The following is a 22,633-nucleotide window of genomic DNA, read 5'->3' as shown; positions in this document are numbered from 1 at the left end:
CCTTATACCTTACAAGGATCAGTTGGGTCTTGGTATTTTTCCCTGCCCTCTGGATCCATTACCAGTTGGAATATTTTTCAAGAACAGTTTTTGACTAAGTATGGCGATGATAGATCTTTAGCAACGTTATTAATGATCTCTCGAATCTTAGGATAGAATCTAAAGAACCTATAAAGGAGTTCAACTCACGATTTAATAAACACTTGAATAAGATTCCAACCGCCTTTAAACCAAGTGAGCAAATCAGAAATGAATGGTATATAACAGCCCTACCTTCAAATATACCTATTTCTGTAGATAGAGCTGCAAAACCAACTTTAGCTGAAAACATGAAAGAGGCGTTGGCTGTAGAGAAACGCATTATTGCTTTAGAAAAGAAAGTTGCTCTTGAAGATAGAAAATCCCAAAAAGTTTCTTTTAAGGATGATTCAAATAAGAAAACCCCTAAAGATCCATATGATATGGAGGGTCTCCAAAAGGTTCTCAAGACCATGTCAAATGAAATGGTAGAAATCAATAAGCAAGTAGTTGGGACTTCAACAAAAAGGCCATTTAGGAATTTTAAGAAACTTGAATCAAAACCACCAAATGCTATATCCAATGCAGACTCAGATCCTGAAGAAGAAGAAGAAGAGGATGAAACAGTCTTGTCATCTGAGGAACCCAAAGAAGAAGAGATTGTTGAATGCCATGGGATGTGGGACTTTATTTTACCTAATTCCGATACAGAAAATTAACACGAAGCTTTCCCTGTGACTACCAGGAGTAAGGTTACTCCTGAACCTGTTCAAGCAACTTCAAAGAAAAGGAATGCAGGTACCACTACTAAAGAAAAGGTTCCCACAAAGAAAATTGAAGCAATACCATCCCAAAATCAGCCATCATCTTCAAATCCACCTTCAACATCTAAGACATTAGTAGTGGCAGATTCTATGGACTGCAATATTATCGAAGACATGAAGAAGACAAAGGCAAATATTACTATGTTTGAACTTAGTAAACTCAAACATCAACAAAAATTACTTCTTAAGGAGTTAAATGTTGTACCTTCTTCTCCTCTTCATAATGTTGTATTGTCAAAAGTTGTTAATGAGTCAGGACAAGCACCTCCTGGTAGAGTAGAAGCTACTGATGCTGTTTTAATTGGGGATAGATCGAATTCCCATACTCCTCCTTTCCTCTTAACCTATGAGATCTACAATAGAAACCTACACAACTGTTTGATTGACTCAGGGGCTTCCTCTAATATCATGACAGCTTCGGTTTGTTCAAAACTGAACATTGAACCCCAAAAGTCTGCAATTCATATTGTACAGTTGGATAGAACTAAGGTCCAGGTTTTAGGGGAAATCAACTCAATAACTATCAGGTTATCAGCAGACCCACGAGTGGTTCAAAGAATTGATATTTTAATCGTTGATATACCTGAATTCTATGGTTTGATTTTGAGTAGAGACTGGTATGAGAAACTCCATGGTTATATTTCCACCGATTGGTCTCATATGTGGCTACCTTATAAAGGAAATCCAAATCAAATCAAGATCGATCGGGAGAAACACATGACCCATATTGTTACTGAATTCGAACAAGAAAATCAACCAATAGCATTCAATAACAATATTTTCGGGAATTATTCATCTGAATCATTCTTTGGCAATTTCACTGCTCAACCATCTCCTTTCTCAGTTAATAATTTCACATCCCAAATCGAAAAAAAATTACAAACAGATAGATCAAGATGTGTTAATATCACTGAAGAAACTGTAGATAAAATTGTTAATAATTCTTTATTTTGGTCACTATACTTTGATGGGTCTAAATCTAGTGAAGGTGCAGGAGCAGGATGTATTTTAGTTAATCCTGAGGGAGAAAAGACCATGCTATCATGCAGATTAGAATTTAAATGTACAAACAATACAGCCGAATATGAGGCCTTAGTTCAAGGACTCTACAAAGCAATTGGACTTAAAGTTCAATATTTGAAAGTGTTCGGTGATTCAGAAATTGTTATAAAACAAGTTAAAAATGCAATTCAATGCCTTTCTAGTCATCTCAAACACTATCAGTCTTTGGTCCAGAAACTCATATCTCAATTTTTAGCATTCAATATTTCTCCCATCCCTAGGTCCCAGAATGCAGCAGCAGACCTACTAGCTAATGTTGCTTCCAAACTCCTTCCTTCAAAGATTATAGCCCACACAAATTTTCAATAGAATTAATTTTTAGACCATCAATTCCCGATAATGTCACCAATTGGCGAGTGTTCAATCATGATGAAGACATTTTAAATTCCTTGACTTCTGACAAGTCCTACGATAATCAAATCATTGATGAAAGTGATCATGACCTTCAAATGAAGGAAAAGCAAGAAGAAAACTCAATACCTAAACCAGTGGTTAAACTTGAAGATCTTTATGATATTAAAGACAGGTTTAAACAGATGACCAATTCAAAGCTCCAAAGTTCGTCTTTACGATTTGAATTAATAAACCTAGGTACTGAGGAAAATCCTCAAAACATCAATTTGGGATTAGGACTTTCTTCAGAAGAAAGAACAGCATTCATTAGATTATTGCGGAAAAATAAATGTCTTCACCTAGAAATATGATGATTTGAAAACATACGATACATCAATCATTCAACATACTATTCCAATGCTTTCTGAACAAAATCCAGTGCAACAGAAGTTAAGGAAGATTCATCCTAACCTAGAAAATCAAATAAAAGTTGAACTAAATAAACTATTGAAGGCTAAGATAATTTTTCATGTTAGACATTCAAACTGGGTGTCCAATATGGTGCCAGTAAGAAAGAAAAATGGCGACATTAGGATTTGTATCGATTTCAGGAATCTTAACAAGGCAAGCCAAAAGGATAACTTCCCTTTACCTACCATGGAGCAAACACTCCATTTGGTAGCTGGTTCTGAGTTAATGTCCTTTTTAGATGGTTTTTCAGGATATAACCAAATTTTGGTTCATCCTGATGACATGCTTAAAACTACCTTTAGAACTAAGTGGGGAACTTATGCTTACCAAAAAATGCCTTTTGGATTTATCAATGCTAGAGCTACATTCCAAAGAGCAATGGACATAGCATTCAAAGGTTTGATCAATAAATCAGTAGTTGTCTATTTAGACGATATTACTGTATTTTCCAAGAAAATATCTAAGCATTTACATGATTTGAAACAGAGCTTTGAACGCTACAAAAGGTATGGTATCTCGCTTAATCCAAAAAAGTCATTTTTTGCTCTTAATCAAGGAAAGCTTTTGGGCTTCATTGTTTCAAAGGATGGTATTTATATTGATCTAGATAGAATCAAAGAGACTTCTGATATTCCATTTCCTCATAATAAAAAATCCATGTAGTCATTTTTGGGTCAAATTAACTTTGTTAAACGATTTGTTCCAGATTTTTCCCAGATTATTTTACCACTGCAAACGATGATTAAGAAAAATTCGGTGTTTAAATGGGGATCTGCAGAGAAAGAGGCATTTGATTCTATCAAACAATCAATCATTAATGCCCCTGCTTTAAACACTCCCAATTTTTCAAGTCATTTCATGCTATATACCCTTACATCTGCTTCATCTTATGCAGCAGTGCTGACTCAGATTAACGATCAAAACTTGGAAGCACCAATCTCATTTTACAGCTCAAGTCTACAAGGTGCTAAACTTAATTACTCGGAAGTTGAAAAACAAGCATTTGTTGTGTACAAAGCCATTAAAAACTACAGACCCTTTCTCTTAAACGCTAACACAAAAGTTATAGTTCCTTTTTCAGCAGTAAGACAATTACTGGTTCAAAGGGAATTAGGAGAAAAGAGAGCAAATTAGGTCATAGCATTACAAGAATATGACTTAGAAATCAATCCAACAAAGATTGTCAAAGGCCAAGGTTTTTGCAGGTTGTTAGCAAGAGCATCCAATATTCAGGAACCTGAAGGTACAGAAGATACTGAAGAAATCAATCAGATAAGTATCACAGATCCTGAATTGCAATATGCAGATCCAATTTTCTATTTAAATAATGGATTCGCTCCTTCTAATCTTTCCTATAAAAACAAACGAGCCATTAGATTGAAAGCAAAAAACTTCATAATTGTAGATGATGTATTGTTTAGGCGAAATTATGATTCAATTTTATTAAGATGCTTAGAAAAACCTGAAGCGCAAAAGGTTTTGCAGGAGCTACATGATAGGCCAGCAGGAGGACATTTTGGAGCTGACACAACAGCTCACAAAATCATTCATGTTGGATATTATTGGCCCACCTTGTTCTGAGATATTCATCAATACGTAAGGAAATGCCGAAGTTTTCAAACCAGTAGTGGAAGACAAAGGAGGTCACCTTTCCCTTTGCAACCAGTTAACATTGAACAACCCTTTGAACAATGGGGATTAGACATCATTGGGGAAATCACTCCACATTCATCCAAGCAGCATAGGTATATCCTTACAGCCACTGATTACTTCACTAAATGGGTTGAAGCAATTCCTTTGAAGACAACAAACTCTGAGGCAACCATAGAATTCATAGATCAATTCATTATTACCAGGTTTGGTGTCCCGAACGCTCTTGTTTTTGATAATGCATCTTATTTCTCTGGAAGTTCTATATTTGAGTTTGCTATCAAAAGGGGATTTAAATTGAAGTATTCTGCAAATTACTACTCTCAGGGTAATGGTTTAGCAGAATCCACCAATAAAAATCTTATCAAAATCATTAAGAGAACTATTAAGCAAAATCATAAAAACAGGCATAAATCTTTGATATTTGCACTATGGGCTGACAGAATAACACAGAAGGCCTCCATAGGCACTTCTCCATTTAATCTAGTATATGGAAAGGAAGATGTCATACTAGCAAATTTAGTACTTCCATCGCTAGCTTTAGTGCAGTTTATTGAAGAAAGTCCCTCATATTCTATTCAACTTAGATATGATCAAATTTTGAAAATAGAAGAAGAAAGGGAAAAAGCCAGAATCATACATGCAAAACATCAACAAATTATCAAGTCATCTTTCGATACAGCTTCAACTAGTTCAAAACAATTACAAGTTGGTGATCTAGTTTTGAAATGAGACAAAACCCATGAGGATAAAGGAAAACACACTAAGTTCCAGAAGATGTGGCTTGGACCATTTCAAATCAGCGAGAAGATAGGCCCTTCCACATTCATATTGCAAGATTTATCAGGAAAGAGAGATTCTCTTCCTGTTAACGGCCTTATCTTGAAAAAATTCTTCAATTGAGGAGGTAACCCCTTCTCCCTTTGTAAATATTCAATTTTTAGCAAAATTTGTGTGCATAATTTATTTTTAGGATCATAGGAAAATAAAGTTGTAAGAAGCCTCCCATTGGTCTTTGCTATATTGAAAAAAGTTTCTCAAAAGAAATAGTTCTGATATTTACTTTTAAGAAATGGAAGCCTTAAACGAAAGAAAATTTCTAGGAAATTAGGAATACTTAGATTCTGAAAACCCCATTTTATTTTTGTGAAATCTTCTCAAGATTTAGAAGTACTGTAAATCATTTTAATGTTTTCAAGCAGCCTGAAAACGGTTATCAATACAAAACAGAAACTGATTCAATCTTAGCATCTTCAACTCTTACCCTGTCATCCATGTTCTCTTAAGGAGAAAATTGTTCATCCCATTCAACAAAGTTTATAATTACTCAGAGTGTAATTCTAAAATATATTTGATACAAAAGATAAGAGGTCTTATTACAAGTCTGCTTACCATGATCATAGGGGAATAGTTCAACTAACATTACCAATACTTCGTACCAAAATAGGGTAATGGCTTATAATTATAAGACAAGGGGTCTCATCACGAGCCAGCTTGTTCAGTTAAATTACAACCAGTGAATGGCATTGTCTAAATAGCTGGCCACCAAACCAAGGCAATGGCTTTTTATCTTACAAAATAAGAAAAAGGAAAAAGTAATACAAAATATGGAAACGTATTTTTGGATTCATTCTTTTTAATTATACTCTGAATTGAATGGAATAATGAATGATCAAATGGTTAAAAGGTATCCCTGCCGAGACTATGGATGTTTGTTGGCAGCAGAGGCTCTACCTATAACAAAAGAGTCATTATAAAGCTAAGTTGGAAAAGTTTGTCGTTTTATCATTATCAACCAATTAAGGCTAATTTAAAACCTAAAATGTATTTAATTTTAACAAGAGAAGAAAATAGCAGAAATAGTTATTATTACATTCAGGATTTATATATACCTAGTTATATTAGAATTCTTCTATTAGATGAGATTTCCATATTAAAAAAGTTTAAGTATTTTAATTAATTTCTCAGAGATAATTGTTTCTCCCAGTGAATCGCCAATTGTTGTGCTGTACAACAACCCCTATTTCATAAAAATTCTTACTTAAAAGTTTTCATAAAATGAAATGGGTCCCTTCTAAAATTAGACGTGTGAATAAATTGGTATTAACTCATCATTAGAAAAACCCTCATTAAAAGTTCAATGGAAATGATATATTTTAAAATAAACCTTTTAATATAGAAATAAAGTCGGTCTTTTAAAATAAATATAAAGTCCTTTATTATTGCGATAAAGCGATCGCATATCGCAATGATAAGGAAAACATATGTAAAGACCCATTGACTCGCTCCAATCCGAAAAAATGAATAACTATCGGATATCGAGAAAGGCAAAACACAAAGTATAATAAAAGAGCCTTCCTCATTTCCCCAATGCGATATCGCTATCGGCAGTTAGCGGTAGCAACCCAACACATGATTAATGGCACATTCAAATCCCCCGACGCGATAAGGCATATCGCAATCGACGATCGGCGAAGTTGCAATGGCATAAGTAATAAGACCCGAATCCATCCCCAATTTGCGATGCATTAAATCAAGGCGCATATCTCGAAAACGTACTTAAAAGCCTTGCATGCATTATATCACCTTTTGGTGATCGAAAGATATTTAGGACTAATTTTAAAGCCATTCCGTTCACATTACCAACCGTCGATTGCGATTATCCGCCAAAGAATCTAACCCACGCTTGAACGAATCATTCGCCATATAAACGACATAATGGGTATTTAAAAACTCCTTTACCATGATTGACAAATTAAACGGCTAATTAATGAAGCAGTTATGGCGAGATTTTCCTTTAGATTGTGACTGCGGCAGTGTCACTATAATTAATCATTATCTGCTAATCGACATAATTCTTTCATACGGGTTCATACTAGCTATTCTTTGTATCACGTTGGTTTCATTTCTTGTGCAGTATTCCACCGAAAAAACGAATTTGAAACAAATGGGAAAGAAATCAAAGAAATCCGTAGCAGCAGCAGCTCCTATAGCAACAGTGCACCCAGCCAATATTCTAGGACCAAGCAAAAAAGAGTTAATCTCAGACACTACGTGCCTCGACCTCAGAAATACTAGTTGGCAAAGCATCTACAATTTAATTGAAGCAGAGGAACCTGAGGAAACATCGGAAGAAGCTACTGCAGACTCAACTAATAAATCCGAAGCTTCCCTCAAGGATTTAGCCGATTCATATTGCACAGGATAGCAACGCGTGAGAAAATTCTTCCATACATTGATGTAGTGAGATGGGCGGTTGAATAAATTACAGTTTTAGACAGAAAATTTCGCACAATTGATGGGAGGATTTTCGGCTCATTTTAGCCTGACGACTTAAGGAAGATGTATCACTTACCTGAACCTGAAAATAAATACAACAAAGCATTCCTTGAGAAGTTCGCAGCTGAGAACGAGACTAAATCGGCTCCAATTAAGCAGTGGAGACAGAATCCTGAAAATCACAAACATGAATCATCGGGTAAGTACTTTGTGGATTCATTATCTTCTCCTTACTGTTATGCTGGAGCAATGATGTGTAGAATGTGGGGAATGCATGACTCTGCAAAGTTCACTATAGAAATGGTTCCTTTAATGGAAGCAGCGGTCAATAGTTATGTGATGGATTGGGCAAACATATTGTCTGACAAATTAGCCACTGCAATTCTTGAATTTAGATCAAATACACGCAAAATGACCAGGACCATTCCCCCTTTTTATTACAGTGATTATATTATTCTTTGCTTTAATTATGAATATCCGGTACTTGGATGGAGATGGACTCCATAGGACTCTAAGCCCATCCACATTTATCATCAGATGTTATGGAAGGCTCACTATAAAAACCATTTGTACCAAATCTGTAATGGTTTCATGTTGCCTATCTACTATGTTATATTTGATAAACCTGCCCCAAGGATTTCCGAGGAAGCATGGATTGATTTGACTGCTGTAGGAAATTGGTTCGGAAAAGACAAGTTCACATATATAAGGCTTTTTGGTAGACTTACAAAACCTCATGTCCTTCCTTTGTATGTACCCGATAAGCTGTTAGCTCGGGAATTGGCATACCAGATAACAACCGCAGGAACATCCAAAACTCTTATAACTTCTAAGAAGTAGGTATGGCCTACATTTCCCTTGAGATGCGGTGTTTATACTCTCCATGATTACAAACATGCAGAAAAGGAGGCTGAAAATATAAACACGCTCAATCTTGCAACCATTCCCAACAGGAAATATGATACAAGGAAAGTTGCTTATAATGTGCTTGAACAAGCCAAACTTACAAAGTTTGATCATGAAAAAGATGAATTTGATGACTTGTTTTCCTCAGCAGAATCATTATTTCAGGTGAAAACATTGGCCAGAATGAGATATAAAGATGAAGGACTGGTAGAATTCAATAGGCTCAGAGAACAGAGGTTGCAAACTCTGCCTCTGGACTTATTAGCTACCACCCCAGCAATCCAATCAAGCGAGCCTGAACAGCGAATGATTGACAAACCTCCTGCTATAGAGAAGATTCCCGAGAAAGGAAAAGAGCCAGAACATGAGAAAGAACATGAGAAAGAAAAGGAACAGGGCAGTGAACATATCGATATAGATACTCAGATTGATCCCAAACTCCTTAAAGAATGGCAACAATTTGATTTCATCATAAGCAATCCTGAAAGTTCACAAGGTTTCAGCACACCTCAAGTAACAGTTGGTCAGGAGACAGCAACAACTACGGATCCAATTGGAGGAACCAGTGGCCTACCCATCAGCAAAGATATGGAAATAATTCCTAATGATCCATCAGAACAAATTGTTTTGCAGATAGAAGACATACCACCATTAGATGTCTTTTATAGTCCCAAACATAGGGTTGTAGTAAAAAGACAAAGGAAAAGAAGAAGACTTGATCAATCTTCCCTTTTACCAGCACAAACAGAGATGGCTAATGTGGTGTGGAAAGAATAATTCGATCCTTCCCAAGACCTCACAAAACTTTCTCAGTATGCCAGAGCCTACTCGACAGCTACTATGGATAAAGCATCGAAAGTAATCAATTTACTTAAGGAAAAAGACCAAACAATTGTTTCATTACAGTCACAGATATCCGAAAGACAGGGAAAAATAGACCAGTTAAAACAGCAGCTATCAACACAGCAGCAGATAAACAACCAATTAAATGATCAATTGCTCAAGGAGAAGCAGAGGATAGACCAAGGCGCAGTACAGAAACAAAAGGAATTATCCGATGCATTGACCAAGCTAAAGACAATGAATGAACAAATGAGTAAGACAAAAGATGAGCAAATCGCTCAACTGTGACACCAAGTAGAAAAGTTCAAGAGTCTTCCTCAACCAGCATACTTCAGGTCCGAAGCTCTCCAGATCAATAAATCATTGATTAAACAACTAAAATTGCTATGTCATAATATTTCCCTGGTTGAGCCCCTCTATGAGATTATTTCATCAATAATTGACAAAACAGTCGACGCCAGGTAAGAATTGGAACAGGCCGATGAGACTTTAACCAACTTTCTTACTTGGCAAGAAACCAGTGAAGGAAAAGCCGCAAATCTACCTAAAATTCTAGAGTCACACAAAGAGATCATTTTCCTAGAATGGCAGTCACAATTGATGAAAGCAGAAAGAGAAACCTCAAGAAGTAGATTGGCAACTAGCAATTTAATTGAGTTAATCAATGGTACTCTTTATCTGTCTAACTTGATTTCACAATGCACTCTAGGTAAATTGTCGTCAGCCAAAGTATTGGAACAAACATGCAATCAAGAATTGGAGAAGAACGGAAAGTTAATCGTCGGCATCCAAAGTTTAACTTGGGATACATTTTGGTTTTCTTAGTTAAACCATACAGTCAGAAGGCAACACTCAAATGTTTAACCGATGCAATCGGTTATATAATTCCCGAAATCCATGATGCCACATATTCATCCCAACTGCATTTTCCCCTGAGTCACCCTCCAGAATTGCAACCAATGCTTGCTATCTGCCAGCTCAAGCCAAAGGAAGATCGTCTGAAACAGTGAATCATGCTGCCGACTGCAAACAGGCCTATTTTTAGGAGATTCTCATGATTTAGTTATACCACCTAATAGCATTTTTATTTCATAATTAGTTAGCTTATATAGTATTTATAGACCCTTTCATTGTCTTTAGAAAGGGTCCTCAGTTTTTGTATAAACTCAAATCAGTAAGTCACACTATTGTACTTCTGATATATTTTTTATGAAGACTGGGCCAATATTCTGAATTTTAACAAAGAAAGCTTTGATGAGATATGCACTATTGCTTTGTTATGGAAGTGTTTCTAAGTTAGAAGAAGGAATCTGAATGCGATTGATATCGGGAGTGATCCAAATAACATATGGTACTATTACCTATGCTCTTGCTTCATTTTTTCATATGAATCAGCATTTATTTAATCTTGCTATCATTGGATATATGTATGTGTTTTAACAGCAGTCCTTATACTTATCACTATTGAATGTTTAAAGAGTGTTATCCTTTCAATCATATTTATGTCAATGATATATGAAGAATAGTGTAATAACGTTTTAATGATTACTTTGTTCAACTTTGTTCAACTACTTGAACAAAGTAATTATCATATGAATAAATGTCTTTGTTTACCAATAGAGTCATCTATATGCCTATTTGTAGATAAAGATCATCAAAAGTTACATTGAAACATAAATTCCCCGGGATAGATTAGTTGTTTATAATTTTACTTTTTAGATTAAATTATCCATCTATTACCATTAGATATTAGAGAATCAACCACTTATCTATCCCATCTACAAACAATTGGGAAATTGGTCCCATTATTTCCAGTCGGAGCCACCACACCAAACGGAAAAGGAGTTGCCTTTAAGGTCCGGACCGGGTGGTTTTCCCCGATGTTGTTGCAGCAATTTTCGAGGCATCAACAGAACCCTAAAGGTTAGTGCCTCAAACTGATAAGGTTGGAGCCTTGGGAAATCCAATTCGGTGCTTGGTATAATACAAGTTAGACCCTGGGAGATTGAATATTGGTGTCTTTATCTAGAGTTGGAGCCCTACACAAATATTGTACTTTATTTATTGATATTAATAAAATTATTTATTCTTATTGTTCATTTTGTGTTCTAATTATAATTGATCTAACTGGTAAAAATAACAATTGAAAAGAAATATTGATTCACCCCCCTCTCACTATTTTCAACACACTCCCTGTCAACAAGAAAGGAATTCAACTCTATCTCGATCTGGTACCTTCGGAATATTCTGCATCCAACACTTCTCTCAAGTGTTGTTGTTGCAACAACTTCTGAAACTGAAAAAAAACATTCAAACTGAATCAGTATGATGCATCTATCACCAAAGTCTTTGACTACTACTAGCTCTACCGTTGTCGACTTAAAACTCTACGCTTTTGTTGACTCTGCCTCTGTGCCATTTGCACTGTTGTTAACTCTGCTTTGCACTCTCCAGTATCTGATTGTTGCTAGCCTCTGTCTTTGTCACTATGATATCTAATTGCATCAGCCACCATTGATCCATCCTGCTACTGTGCATTGTGGGCTCCTGTAACAAGGTAATGATCCAAGAGACAAAACCTCTCAATGGACCCTACCCAATTTCTACCCTCTTGAAACTATCACTTCACATCGTCACACCTCTCAACTGGAGGCATGGTTGCATGTGCTCCCTCTGCCCACTTGGCTCAAAGTTTCTCCCTACTGGAGGTCTCTGCTTGAGTGGATGCCTCCACTCTGTCTCCTCTTTCCTTCTCCAATTATGGCTGCTCCACAACTTTCTGAGTCTACTTTTGAGGTTGCTTCTTCTCTGCTAAAGTGGATCTCTCCACTCAGTCTCCTCTTTGCTTCTCTAATTGTGGTTGCTCCACAACTTTCTGAAACTGGTTTGAGGCTTCTTCTGGGGCTACATGTTGAGAGGTAATTCATTCTTCCTCTCAACCACCAAGTCTCTAACCTTTGTCTTCCTCCTCAAGGATTTGCATGCATCTTGTACCTCAAGAGCATACAGGTTCTTATCTCGCACACCAATCTGTTTCATTTGTCCCGCCATCACAAAAAATTTTGAAAAAAAAATAGTTGATTATAAATAAGCGATATCTCCCTCATCCAAACTCTGATTCAGACGATTTTTTTTTGGGTATTTTTTGGCAAGGAATCCAGATCTGTTATTTGTTTTTGAAAAATTTCAACAAAAATTTTCAAATCTACTCTGCAAACTCACTGCCCAACATATTCCTACTCCTTAATCTGCAATATCAATGATAACAACTCCTTTTTCATCACTAAACATTGGCTCATTGATATGCCCACTAGCAACCTTCTAGCTCCATTAAGAATTTTTCACATAGGGTCTTCTAGATTTGCCCTGAACTAGAACACCATCGATCTGCAAGGACAACTTTGAATTATTCTCTTCTATACTGTCTTCAGCTCTGATACCATGTAAATTTCTACAAATATAGCTTCAATACCATGTAGCTTTTTACTTGTAGATTCAACAGCTTATGTGATTTACTAAAACATAAAAAAAAAAAGAATCTACTCTACTCTTCTCAGAAAACAATAAGCAGAAAGAGGAAGAATATCAATGGCACATAACACAATATTTATCTGGGGAAAGCAATTGCTAAAAACCCTGACTATCTATATTGCATTAACCAGAAGATCTGAGAAGAAAATACAATGCTTGTTCCTCTTAAACAACTCCTGAACAAGTATAATTTAACTCTCTACCTCACAAGCTAGCTCAAGCCAGCACTTAGCCAATTATGCTACCTGCTAAGCCCCTACTTCCTTGCACAATTAGTCAAAGAATCTGGGTGAATACAATATGCTATGCTCAACCTTGAGCTCGACCTGCACAAGTATTTCCTGTCCTCTTCCTAATGACTTCCTTTGGCCAATACTTCGCCAAATTCCTAGCCTTTAAGCTCTTAATTCCTTGCCCAATTCCTGAGAGAATTACCCTATATTTAAAGAGAAATCCTCACTCCATAACTGTGCAATCCAAACATAGGTCCTCAATTGATTACATGCACTATCTATAAAATTCGGAAAATTATATAATTGATAGTACATTGTCCCTGAACTCTAATATCAACTGCGTCTTCCTCTGAATTGACATGCATGATTTATTTATGAGTGAATCTTCAGTTAGTTAGTATGGTATTGGGGATGCATTGGTGCACTACACTACTAGACCTCTACTAGTTCCTCCAACATTTAGAACTAGTTTAACTGACCATAACTCAGTTAGATTGAGTTATCTAACTACAACTCAAAAAGAACTCAATCTGGACCCCTAAAATTTAGGGATCACTCTACATGACTCTAGATAGACTTCCAACTTGAATTTCCTAAGTCAATTAAGTCATTTTAACTTAATTAACTATTACACGCTGCTATGAGAATAGAATTACAATTTAATTAAAGGACAAATTAAATTGGAATTTCTAGATGTTATTTTTAACATTTCTTGTTGCAATTTTCAACACTTATCCCTTGCATTGATTTTCTATTTCCTAGCACACTTTCAGGCCTTATTTCTTAGCAAATTTGAGCTCCATTTTTTTAGGACCTCATCTCCTTTCTGCACACAACCAATCAACTCCTAAATCCTGTCACATTGGTGCACCTATTCTTTAGGAAACAATTCATGCACTCCAGAATCAAAGCTCTCACACTAACTCGTGAACTTTGTCTTGTCACAATCCTCCGTGCACAAAACAATTGTATTTACTTGTGCCTTTGTCCTTCCTTTATAGATTTGATCCATACGAAATTAGGCAAGTACAAATTTAGAACTCGAGGTGTGATTGAAAAGTTAACTGAGTCGAATTGGTTATCTCTCCAATCATCACTGGAGTCATAACTTGTCCTTTCAATCAATAACTAAAGCCCCAACTTATTCTATATGAACTCGTAACTTCCACTCGATCTTGTAGTCAAATTGATGAAGACTCCACTTAACTGAAGCTCCAACTCTACACATACCAATTTGATGGGTTATTGCAGTAAATTGGAAATAAACTCATCCTAATTGAAGTCTAACTCATAACAACGCACTCATACTAAGAGAAGAACAATTTGAGGTCTTCACTGGCTAAGGCACAAGCCAGAAGACCTTTACTCGCTACATTTTCAACACTCCCTCTTAGCAAGGAAGGTAGTTATGGAAGAACCTCTTCCACCTGGATTTGTCTCCAACACCTACCACATTCTCCATTGTTGTAGCTACTCCCACTGAACTAAAATACTTCCCTACTTCCTGCTACGGAATCTGATCTGAAGACCTAATATTTCTAACCATGCTTTGTGCATCTATCACCTCAATCATAAGTGCCATGTACCCCGTGTATCTCAATGGTTGCTTACTCTATCTAAATATGGTACTAAGAGATCCATCTTTCTCATGATCCCCCATAAACAGCTCGTCTTCCCACCTAGCTCGAACTCTTCTTGTACTGGGAATCACATACCAATGGCTACATCCACTTGCCCTTGTCTCTTCTCCTCATCATCTTGTTGGTCGACCCACTTGTCAACTAGCTGAGACACAACCTGAGATACTGGATGAGGCTCCTTCTTGAGTAGCTTCTTCTCAGGTATTCTAACCCTCTCTTGCTCTAAGCACTTCCTCGAAGCTCTACTCTCCTCAACCATCACTTCTCTATTTTGTGCACTTCCTGCCTTTTTTCTCAAGGTTGCACCTGTCTCTACCTGAAACTAGTAGATATTCTTCATCCTCACACCTATATGCTTCTTACATCTAGAAGCTAAGTGTTAGAGATAAGCCTTAACTCTGTTGAAGATGACATCATAACCCTTGTCCTCAAGGGTAGCTATTGAAACAAGATTTTGTTTCAGACCTAGAATATAGAAAACATCTATGAGATGTTGAGGATTACCTAACTCCCTATGAAAATTGACAGTACCAACTCCTCTAGTCACATACATGCCATCATCTCCTAGCTCAATCTAAAATTGCATGTCCTCCTTCAAGTATCTAAAATTCTTCTTGTTCCTGGTCATGTGGAAGGATTCTCTTGAATCAATATGCCACACATTATTGTCTATTGAGATTTCCATGCAAGCTATCAATGAGAAATCTTTCTCAAACTAGGCAGAAAATGCATCTACCTTCGTTGATGCAACTACATGATCCTTACTAGACTCCTTTCGATTAGGACACTTTGTGGCATAGTGTCCAAACTCATGGCAGTGGAAGCACTTGATCTTTCTCATACCCTTCTTCTTCTCACCCCTATGATTGGACTCGACCTCTCCTTGCCCCTTCTTGCCTTTGGCTATGCTACCTTTGCCTGCCAGGGCAAAGTTCTCCTCGTCCTCTACTAGAGCTTCTCTACCAACTCTCGTGCTTCTTTGGATCTCTTCTTGAACACAATCGCTCCATAACCTTTCCCAACTGGGAATATTCGCTCTGCCACTTACTACATCTTGGTAACTATACCAAGACTTATGGATTCCTAGAAGCGCAAGCCTTGTAGGGTCTTTTTCTGCTACTGTCTCGCCCATACCACCTATCTCATCCCGAATACGAGTGAACTTTTAAAGATGTGTGATGATGCACTCTTCTTTCCTAATTTGAAAACTTCTCAACTTCTCTTTGAGAGCAAGCTTCCTAACATCTAGGAACCCTGATATTGATCTAACATGGCTTTAAACATCTCATATGGTGTCTTCTTCTCATGGAGGTGAGGAATAATATGGTCTTTAATCCCTTCAAGAATGATCCTCATCGTCGTATTGTCATTCTTGTTATGTTGGGCCAATTATTGGGGATATTGAGGTGGAACTATTTGATTCTTCAAAAATTCTATCACCACATATATCTTCTCCTTCCATGCACAGAAATCTTAGGCTCCATCTAAATTGTGATCTGACCTTAGCCCTAGGAACGAAACATTGTTATCCAAGGCACTACTCTGCTCTACTCTTCAAACTCTAGCACTAGCCTTCCTGACTAATCTATGCTCTAACCTAACTTATCAACTTAGCGCTAGTCTTTATACTGATCTTTGCTCTGATACCACGTTAAATTTCCATGAAACTTTTCAACTACTTAGATGAATAATCGATAATTAAAACTAGTTAACCTTCACCAAGATATAGAGTCTCTTAATAATTCATATGCAACGGAATAAAAACATAGAAATAAAAACACATCACATAAATTGACACACTTCTCAGGAAACCCAACAAGGAAAACCTACTTGCTTGATGTGGTTATTTTATTGATTGTATTGGAGCAATTGAATTTATTACAAAGCAATGTCTCTTTGAGAAAGCATTATGTTTCTTTCACACAAATCTCAGGTAATACAATTATCTTTGCCTTCATTGATCACAACTTGATCTTGGTTCCTGCACACAATTGATCAATATGGTGCCTCCTTGACTTGCTCTGCAAACCCTACTGTCATACTTCAATTCTACTCCTCCTTGACCTCATTATCTCTTGCATTGATTTCCTATTTCCTAGCACACTTCCAAGCCCTATTTCTTAACGCACTTCAGCTCCTACTTTTTAGAACCTTGGCTCCTTTCTGCACATAACCAATCAACTCATAAATCCTAGTGCACTTGTGCTCCTATTCTTTAGGACACAATTCATGTGCTCCACGATCAAGGCTCTCTCACACTAACTCATGAGGGTTGTCTTGTCATAATCCTTCATGCATGTTGGACACCTAATCCTCAATGGGTTAGCGTGAAAGCCGAATAGACAAAAGGAAGTCCAAGAGACCTTGGGATGTGAAACCCAACGGTCAAATCATGTACTATAAATGCATATGATTTGTTAATAAAATTGTATTCTCATGTTTTATCTTTCCTATTTGTCTTTGCCATGTGCGTGTTTAACATGGTATCAGAGTAGACATATTCCTACCCTGCATAATTACTTTGAGCCATTTGTTTTATGGCCTTTATGTGCAGGTCATTTCTGCCATCACTTATGCATTTCATGAATATTTTCTCAGCTAAATTCTAGCTGCAACCTCTATCATTTCTCCAGCCCTATTTTCAGCATTCTTTTCTTTATAACTCCATTTTCTGCATATGCTCTGCCCATATTGCAGAAACTGACATCACTGAGAGCTAGAGCGCAGGTTTCAAATACTCACAGAGCATCTGGCACGGGAGTGGCTGAGTTGAGCCTCAATTTGGCAGCAACATCAACCAGAGAAATTTGAGAATAAGAAATGTTGATATTCTGAAGTCCATTTCTTATCACATTGTGTCGTAACTCTATAATCAAATTATGTGTTCTATATGCATTGAATGCCTTTGAATATTTATCCTTTGAATATTTATCTCAGTTCCCGGTGCTCGCGTTTGATCTGATCGCAAAACAGTTTTCGTCAAGGGCTATGCCTTAATTATGAAATATTTAAGGAGTCTCAGGCTGCAATAATGAATCTTAATGGAGCCGAATTATTGACTCAAAACATATCCGTTGATTGGGCCTTCAGCGATGGTCCAATTCGTCGGAGGTCATCGGGTGGGGGTCATCGCTCAAGGAGTCCTATCAAGAAAAGATACTGAAGTATACATTATTAGATGGTGAGATCTCTAACAGCTGGTAGTTGATTTGAGTTATTACTAGTCTGCACGTGACTGATTGAGTTGGTTTGATATTTTGGTATCTGGTATGTATTATTTCATAATGCATATTATCGACCTGTCAATCTGTACTAAAGGATGATGTAATTGAAGCACTAGAATGCTCCTCAACTTCCGGAGAAAGATCATTTGGAATGCCAAGCGTCTGACGGACTCTTTCGGGTGTTTCACAACTCTTAATTATCTCAGCAATTTTTCGACAAACCAGGCGTGAAAGACTCGGGATATCAAGAAAGTGGGTGGCCATTGCAATTTCAGAGAGGGTTTCACGATCGATTTCTAGGAACTAGACATCCCATGGATCGATATCGTCTATGGTCTCCATGGGCCGTGGCGTATGATCTATATGATATATGCAGTATTCGATAATCTTCTCCAAAATTTTCCTGGAAACGTCGAACAGAGGAATGGGGTCTTCAATACCCATATCCCCTATCACTTTCGTTAGGATCACCAACTGCAACACCACCGCCTTTGGCACCTCGAAAATTTTTCCATCTGAGCTCAATAGTCTAACCAAAACATTGCCATCCTCGGCATTATCCTGGGTTCGGCCCTGCTCCATGGCCATGGTAGATGATGAAGAACTCAGAACGACTTCTATGTCTTACTGTAAAAACCTAGCTTGGGCAAATGGAGCTCAGCGTCTTGTGAGCAAGGTTACAAAGAAGCAGATATCCAGACAGTAAATGCAAGAATGTGGCAATAGATTTATCTAGTTTTGCATTGTATTCTCTATTCTGAAGCTCCCGGTCTATCTGTAGGCTTTCTGAATTGAACAAAGTCTTCTTAAATGTAGCAAAGGATCTCACAATTGTGGAGAGTTCATCAAGCCCTCTGAGAGAAATATCATAAACACTTTCCAAACCAACGTTTGTTGCTTCAGTGGGATCGAAAAGAATTAATGGTCGCGTGAAAGGCCTCTTTTTCAAATCCTAAACTTACACATGGGTGGAGGCAACAGCTTTAAGTTGTGATTCTAGAGAAGTTGTTGCAAAAATAATAGCACCCAGATTGTCTCCTAAAGGGGCGAGTTCAACTCTAATGCGGGGACAATTCTTCATGAAGATAATTATCAGATGAATGGGTTGTTGATTGCTATGATTAAACCTTCAAATCAGTGGGACTAAATTTATCAAGTTTTGGTGCAGACTTAACAGTGGACAATCATTCCCTTGGCATAGCAGGTAATCCTAGGGTTGTAGCAGACTCTCTAGAAGTTGAATTTGTTATACAAGTGGTTGGGTTAGATTCCTTTTCAATTTGCGCACTGTATTTCTTGAATAGATGATTGTGTAAAGCTTGCATCCTTGCTAATATATATTTCTAAGTATTCATAATGGAGAAATAAGTATTTTATTTGTTGTAGCGTTTGAATCTCATTGTTTGGGAATGCACAGTATACTTTCCTTGTATATGAATGCAACCAACCATCGTTGTGTGTGGATTTGGAGAATAATTATAGAGTTAAAATCTTGCTTTTGGTTCATTTCTCAAGGAATAATCTCATTTGATTGTTGTAGTTCTCTGGGAGAACAAACTTTGAGAATACCTTGTAGTGACATTAGTTCCTAGTTGGTTTAAAGTGTAAGTTTAACATTGGAGAAAATGGCCAGAATCAATGAAGTATTAGAGTTCTTCAAAACCCTGATATTCTCTACTACTCATGATACATTAAAAGTCAGCAACGTTTCTCTCACAGAGATTCAGGGTTGTCTACAAAATGCACAAGAGAAAATTGATTTTTTGCAGCTCGAATCTCAGCTACAGCAAGAAGAATTAAAACAGAGGAATCATTCTAAACTTGTTTTTATTCAAAGGATTGAAACAGACTCCCATAAAGTAGCAAGGTTACATGCAGATGCAGAAGTTCAACTTGCACTTCCCAAGCCCATCATCAGACCTTGGGAAGAGCTTGTCCATAACAAGCACGGAACTGGTCTTGGCTATGACAAGGACTTGTCCTTTCATATTCCAAACTACTCCAAACCAATCCAATTTCCAAGTGTTGGATTTCTTCACAACGGTTCATCTTCACTTGCTACTCATGACAGTTCACCTTCAACTGTTTCAGACTCTAGTTCTCTTCCATAGCAGCCACAACAAATTGTGAAATGCCAACACTGTGACCAAGTTGGCCATCTGAAAGATCACTGTTTTGATCTTTATCCATGTAAGCATTCTCATAAAACCACTCATTCTTCAAACAGATGCTTCAAAAACAAACGTCCTGCAAGAACAAAGATTCATCTTGGATGGATCTTTTCTTGGCAATAGGCATCAACAGCTAAGAAGATATTCCAGTCACATGTCAGAACTTGTGCTAGAGTATTGAACAGTCTTGCAGTTGAGTTTTCTCCATCATCTCACCTTGTCTCTGACAGGGGGGGAAATGATGATCATCTACAAGCTTCAAAGTCACATCAAGTGAGCCTGAGCCACAACCTGCCACACCAATTTCAGAGTTGTAACCAGAAACAAAGATGCCCCTGAACATGCCTTCAGTTGGTAATCTGGGACACTTCCTCTAGCAAAAGACTTCAGCTTCTTGCCAGTTTCGGAAGAATTCCAGGAACAAAATTGAGAACACTTCCTCTAGCAGAAGACTTCATCTTCTTGCCAGTGTTGGAAGAGTTCCAAGAATTGCATTAAACATTCCAAGAGTTGTTGGTCATCCTTAAACCATCACAAGTTGAGACTTCCCTTTTCAGGTTGAAGTTCTCCCTTTTATGCGGGGTGAGACCTCCCTTTCATTGTTTAAGGTTTCCCTCTTCAAAACAATAGGAGCACTTCCTCTAGCAGAAGACTTTAGCTTCTTGCCAGTTTTGGAAGAGTTCCAAGAACTGCATTAAGCGTTCCAGTGTTGGTGGTCATCATTAGACCACCACCCTTTATACCAACATTTCAGAGAGCACATACAGCCTAGTGCAGCCATGCATTTTTGCACATTTTGTATTACAGCTCTCTTCTTGGACTCATACATAACCCTTCGGATTAAGGGGGGGAATGTTGGACACCTAATCCTCAAAGGGTTAGTGTGGAAGCCGAAAAGACAAAAGGAAGTCCAAGAGATATTGGAATGTGAAACCCAACAGTCAAACCATGTACTATAAATGTATTTGATTTGTTAATAAAATTGTATTCTCATGTTTTATCTTTCCTATTTGTCTTTGCCATGTGCATGTTTAACAATTCACAAAACAATTCTATTTACTTGTGCCTTTGTCCTTCCTTTATAGATTTGATCCATGCTAAATTAGGCAAGTACAAATCTAGAACTCGAATTGTGATTGACAAGTTAACTAAGTCGAATTGATTCTCTCTCCAATCATCACTGGAGTCATAACTCGTTCTTCAATCTATTTAAAGTCCCAACTCATTCTATTTGAACTCATAACTACCACTCGATCTTGTAGTCAAATTGATGAAGACTCCACTTCACTGAAGCTCCAACTCTACGCACGCCAACTTGATGATTATTCTAGTAAACTGGAAATAAACTCATCCTAACTTAATTCTAACTCATGAGAAAAGGACAATTTGAGGTTTTCATTGGCTAAGGCACAAGCCAAAAGACATTTTTCAACATGGTTTGGTGTAGATCCGGACTTTTCACAACCCCATGGTTTCCATATTTTGATGCAACAAATATGGTGGTAACAATGATGCTAGTTTGGGTAAGGTTACCAAACCTCCCCCTCCCCTTTTGGCACCATCAAGTCTTGGAGGACATCAGAAATATCCTGGGAAATTTTTAAAAAATAGACTCAGACAAAACATCAAAAGGCATCTTTACTTTTGTTAAGATATGTGTTAAGATTGACCTTAGTAAGAGTCTCCCTGATCGCCTTCTTACAAAACATGAAAATTTTCAGTGGGCAAAGGTACTCGACCATGAGAACATGGCTTTCAGATGCCAATATTGTTTCCAAACAAGGCATCTGCAGAATACTTTCCCTCAAGCAAAATGGCACCAAAAAATAAAAAGAGGCAAGTCCCAAAGCAAAGGGGATGGCAGCGTCCAAACAACACAGAAGAAGAAGAAGAAGAAGAGCTCAAGGAAGAACAACTGAATTCAGAAGCACAAACTCAAGCCAATAGTGGTGAAGGGTAAAAATCCTGATCAATGGAAGACACCCAAAGGGGGGCGAAATCAAAGGAAATCATAGTTCCAGAGCAATAGAAAGAGTAAGTGCCCACACAAAAAAGATTCAGGAGGCATAAAGATATCTCATGTATATGAAAGCTTGGACTTAGACAAAGAAGTTCCCTCACATATGGATGGAAATCAGATGGCAATAGTAACAACCACCCCCAGTCAAGGAGGTTGGCAAAAGGTAGAAAGAAAAAAAAAAGGGAAAGAAGGGGAAGTGATTTTTATCACACATACCCAGTAAAAAAATTATGTATTGATTTTTATAATGTCTTTCTTTATAATGGGACCCGCTGCAAGGTTGGTCTTGATTGAATGCCTTTAAGCATCTGCAAAATGTAATTTTGTCCTTGTTCTTAGGTTGAATAAAATTATAATATTTTCCTCAATAATAATAATAATAATTAGTCTGAGATGATTCTGAACCCTATTTCCAAAACTCTAAATAA

The sequence above is a fragment of the Pinus tabuliformis genome, chromosome 9, assembly GCF_031772625.1.
Source record: "Pinus tabuliformis cultivar Carrire ecotype Pingquan chromosome 9, CPIR1, whole genome shotgun sequence".
Taxonomy (NCBI): Eukaryota; Viridiplantae; Streptophyta; class Pinopsida; order Pinales; family Pinaceae; genus Pinus; species Pinus tabuliformis.
This window is presented reverse-complemented; position numbering follows the sequence as displayed.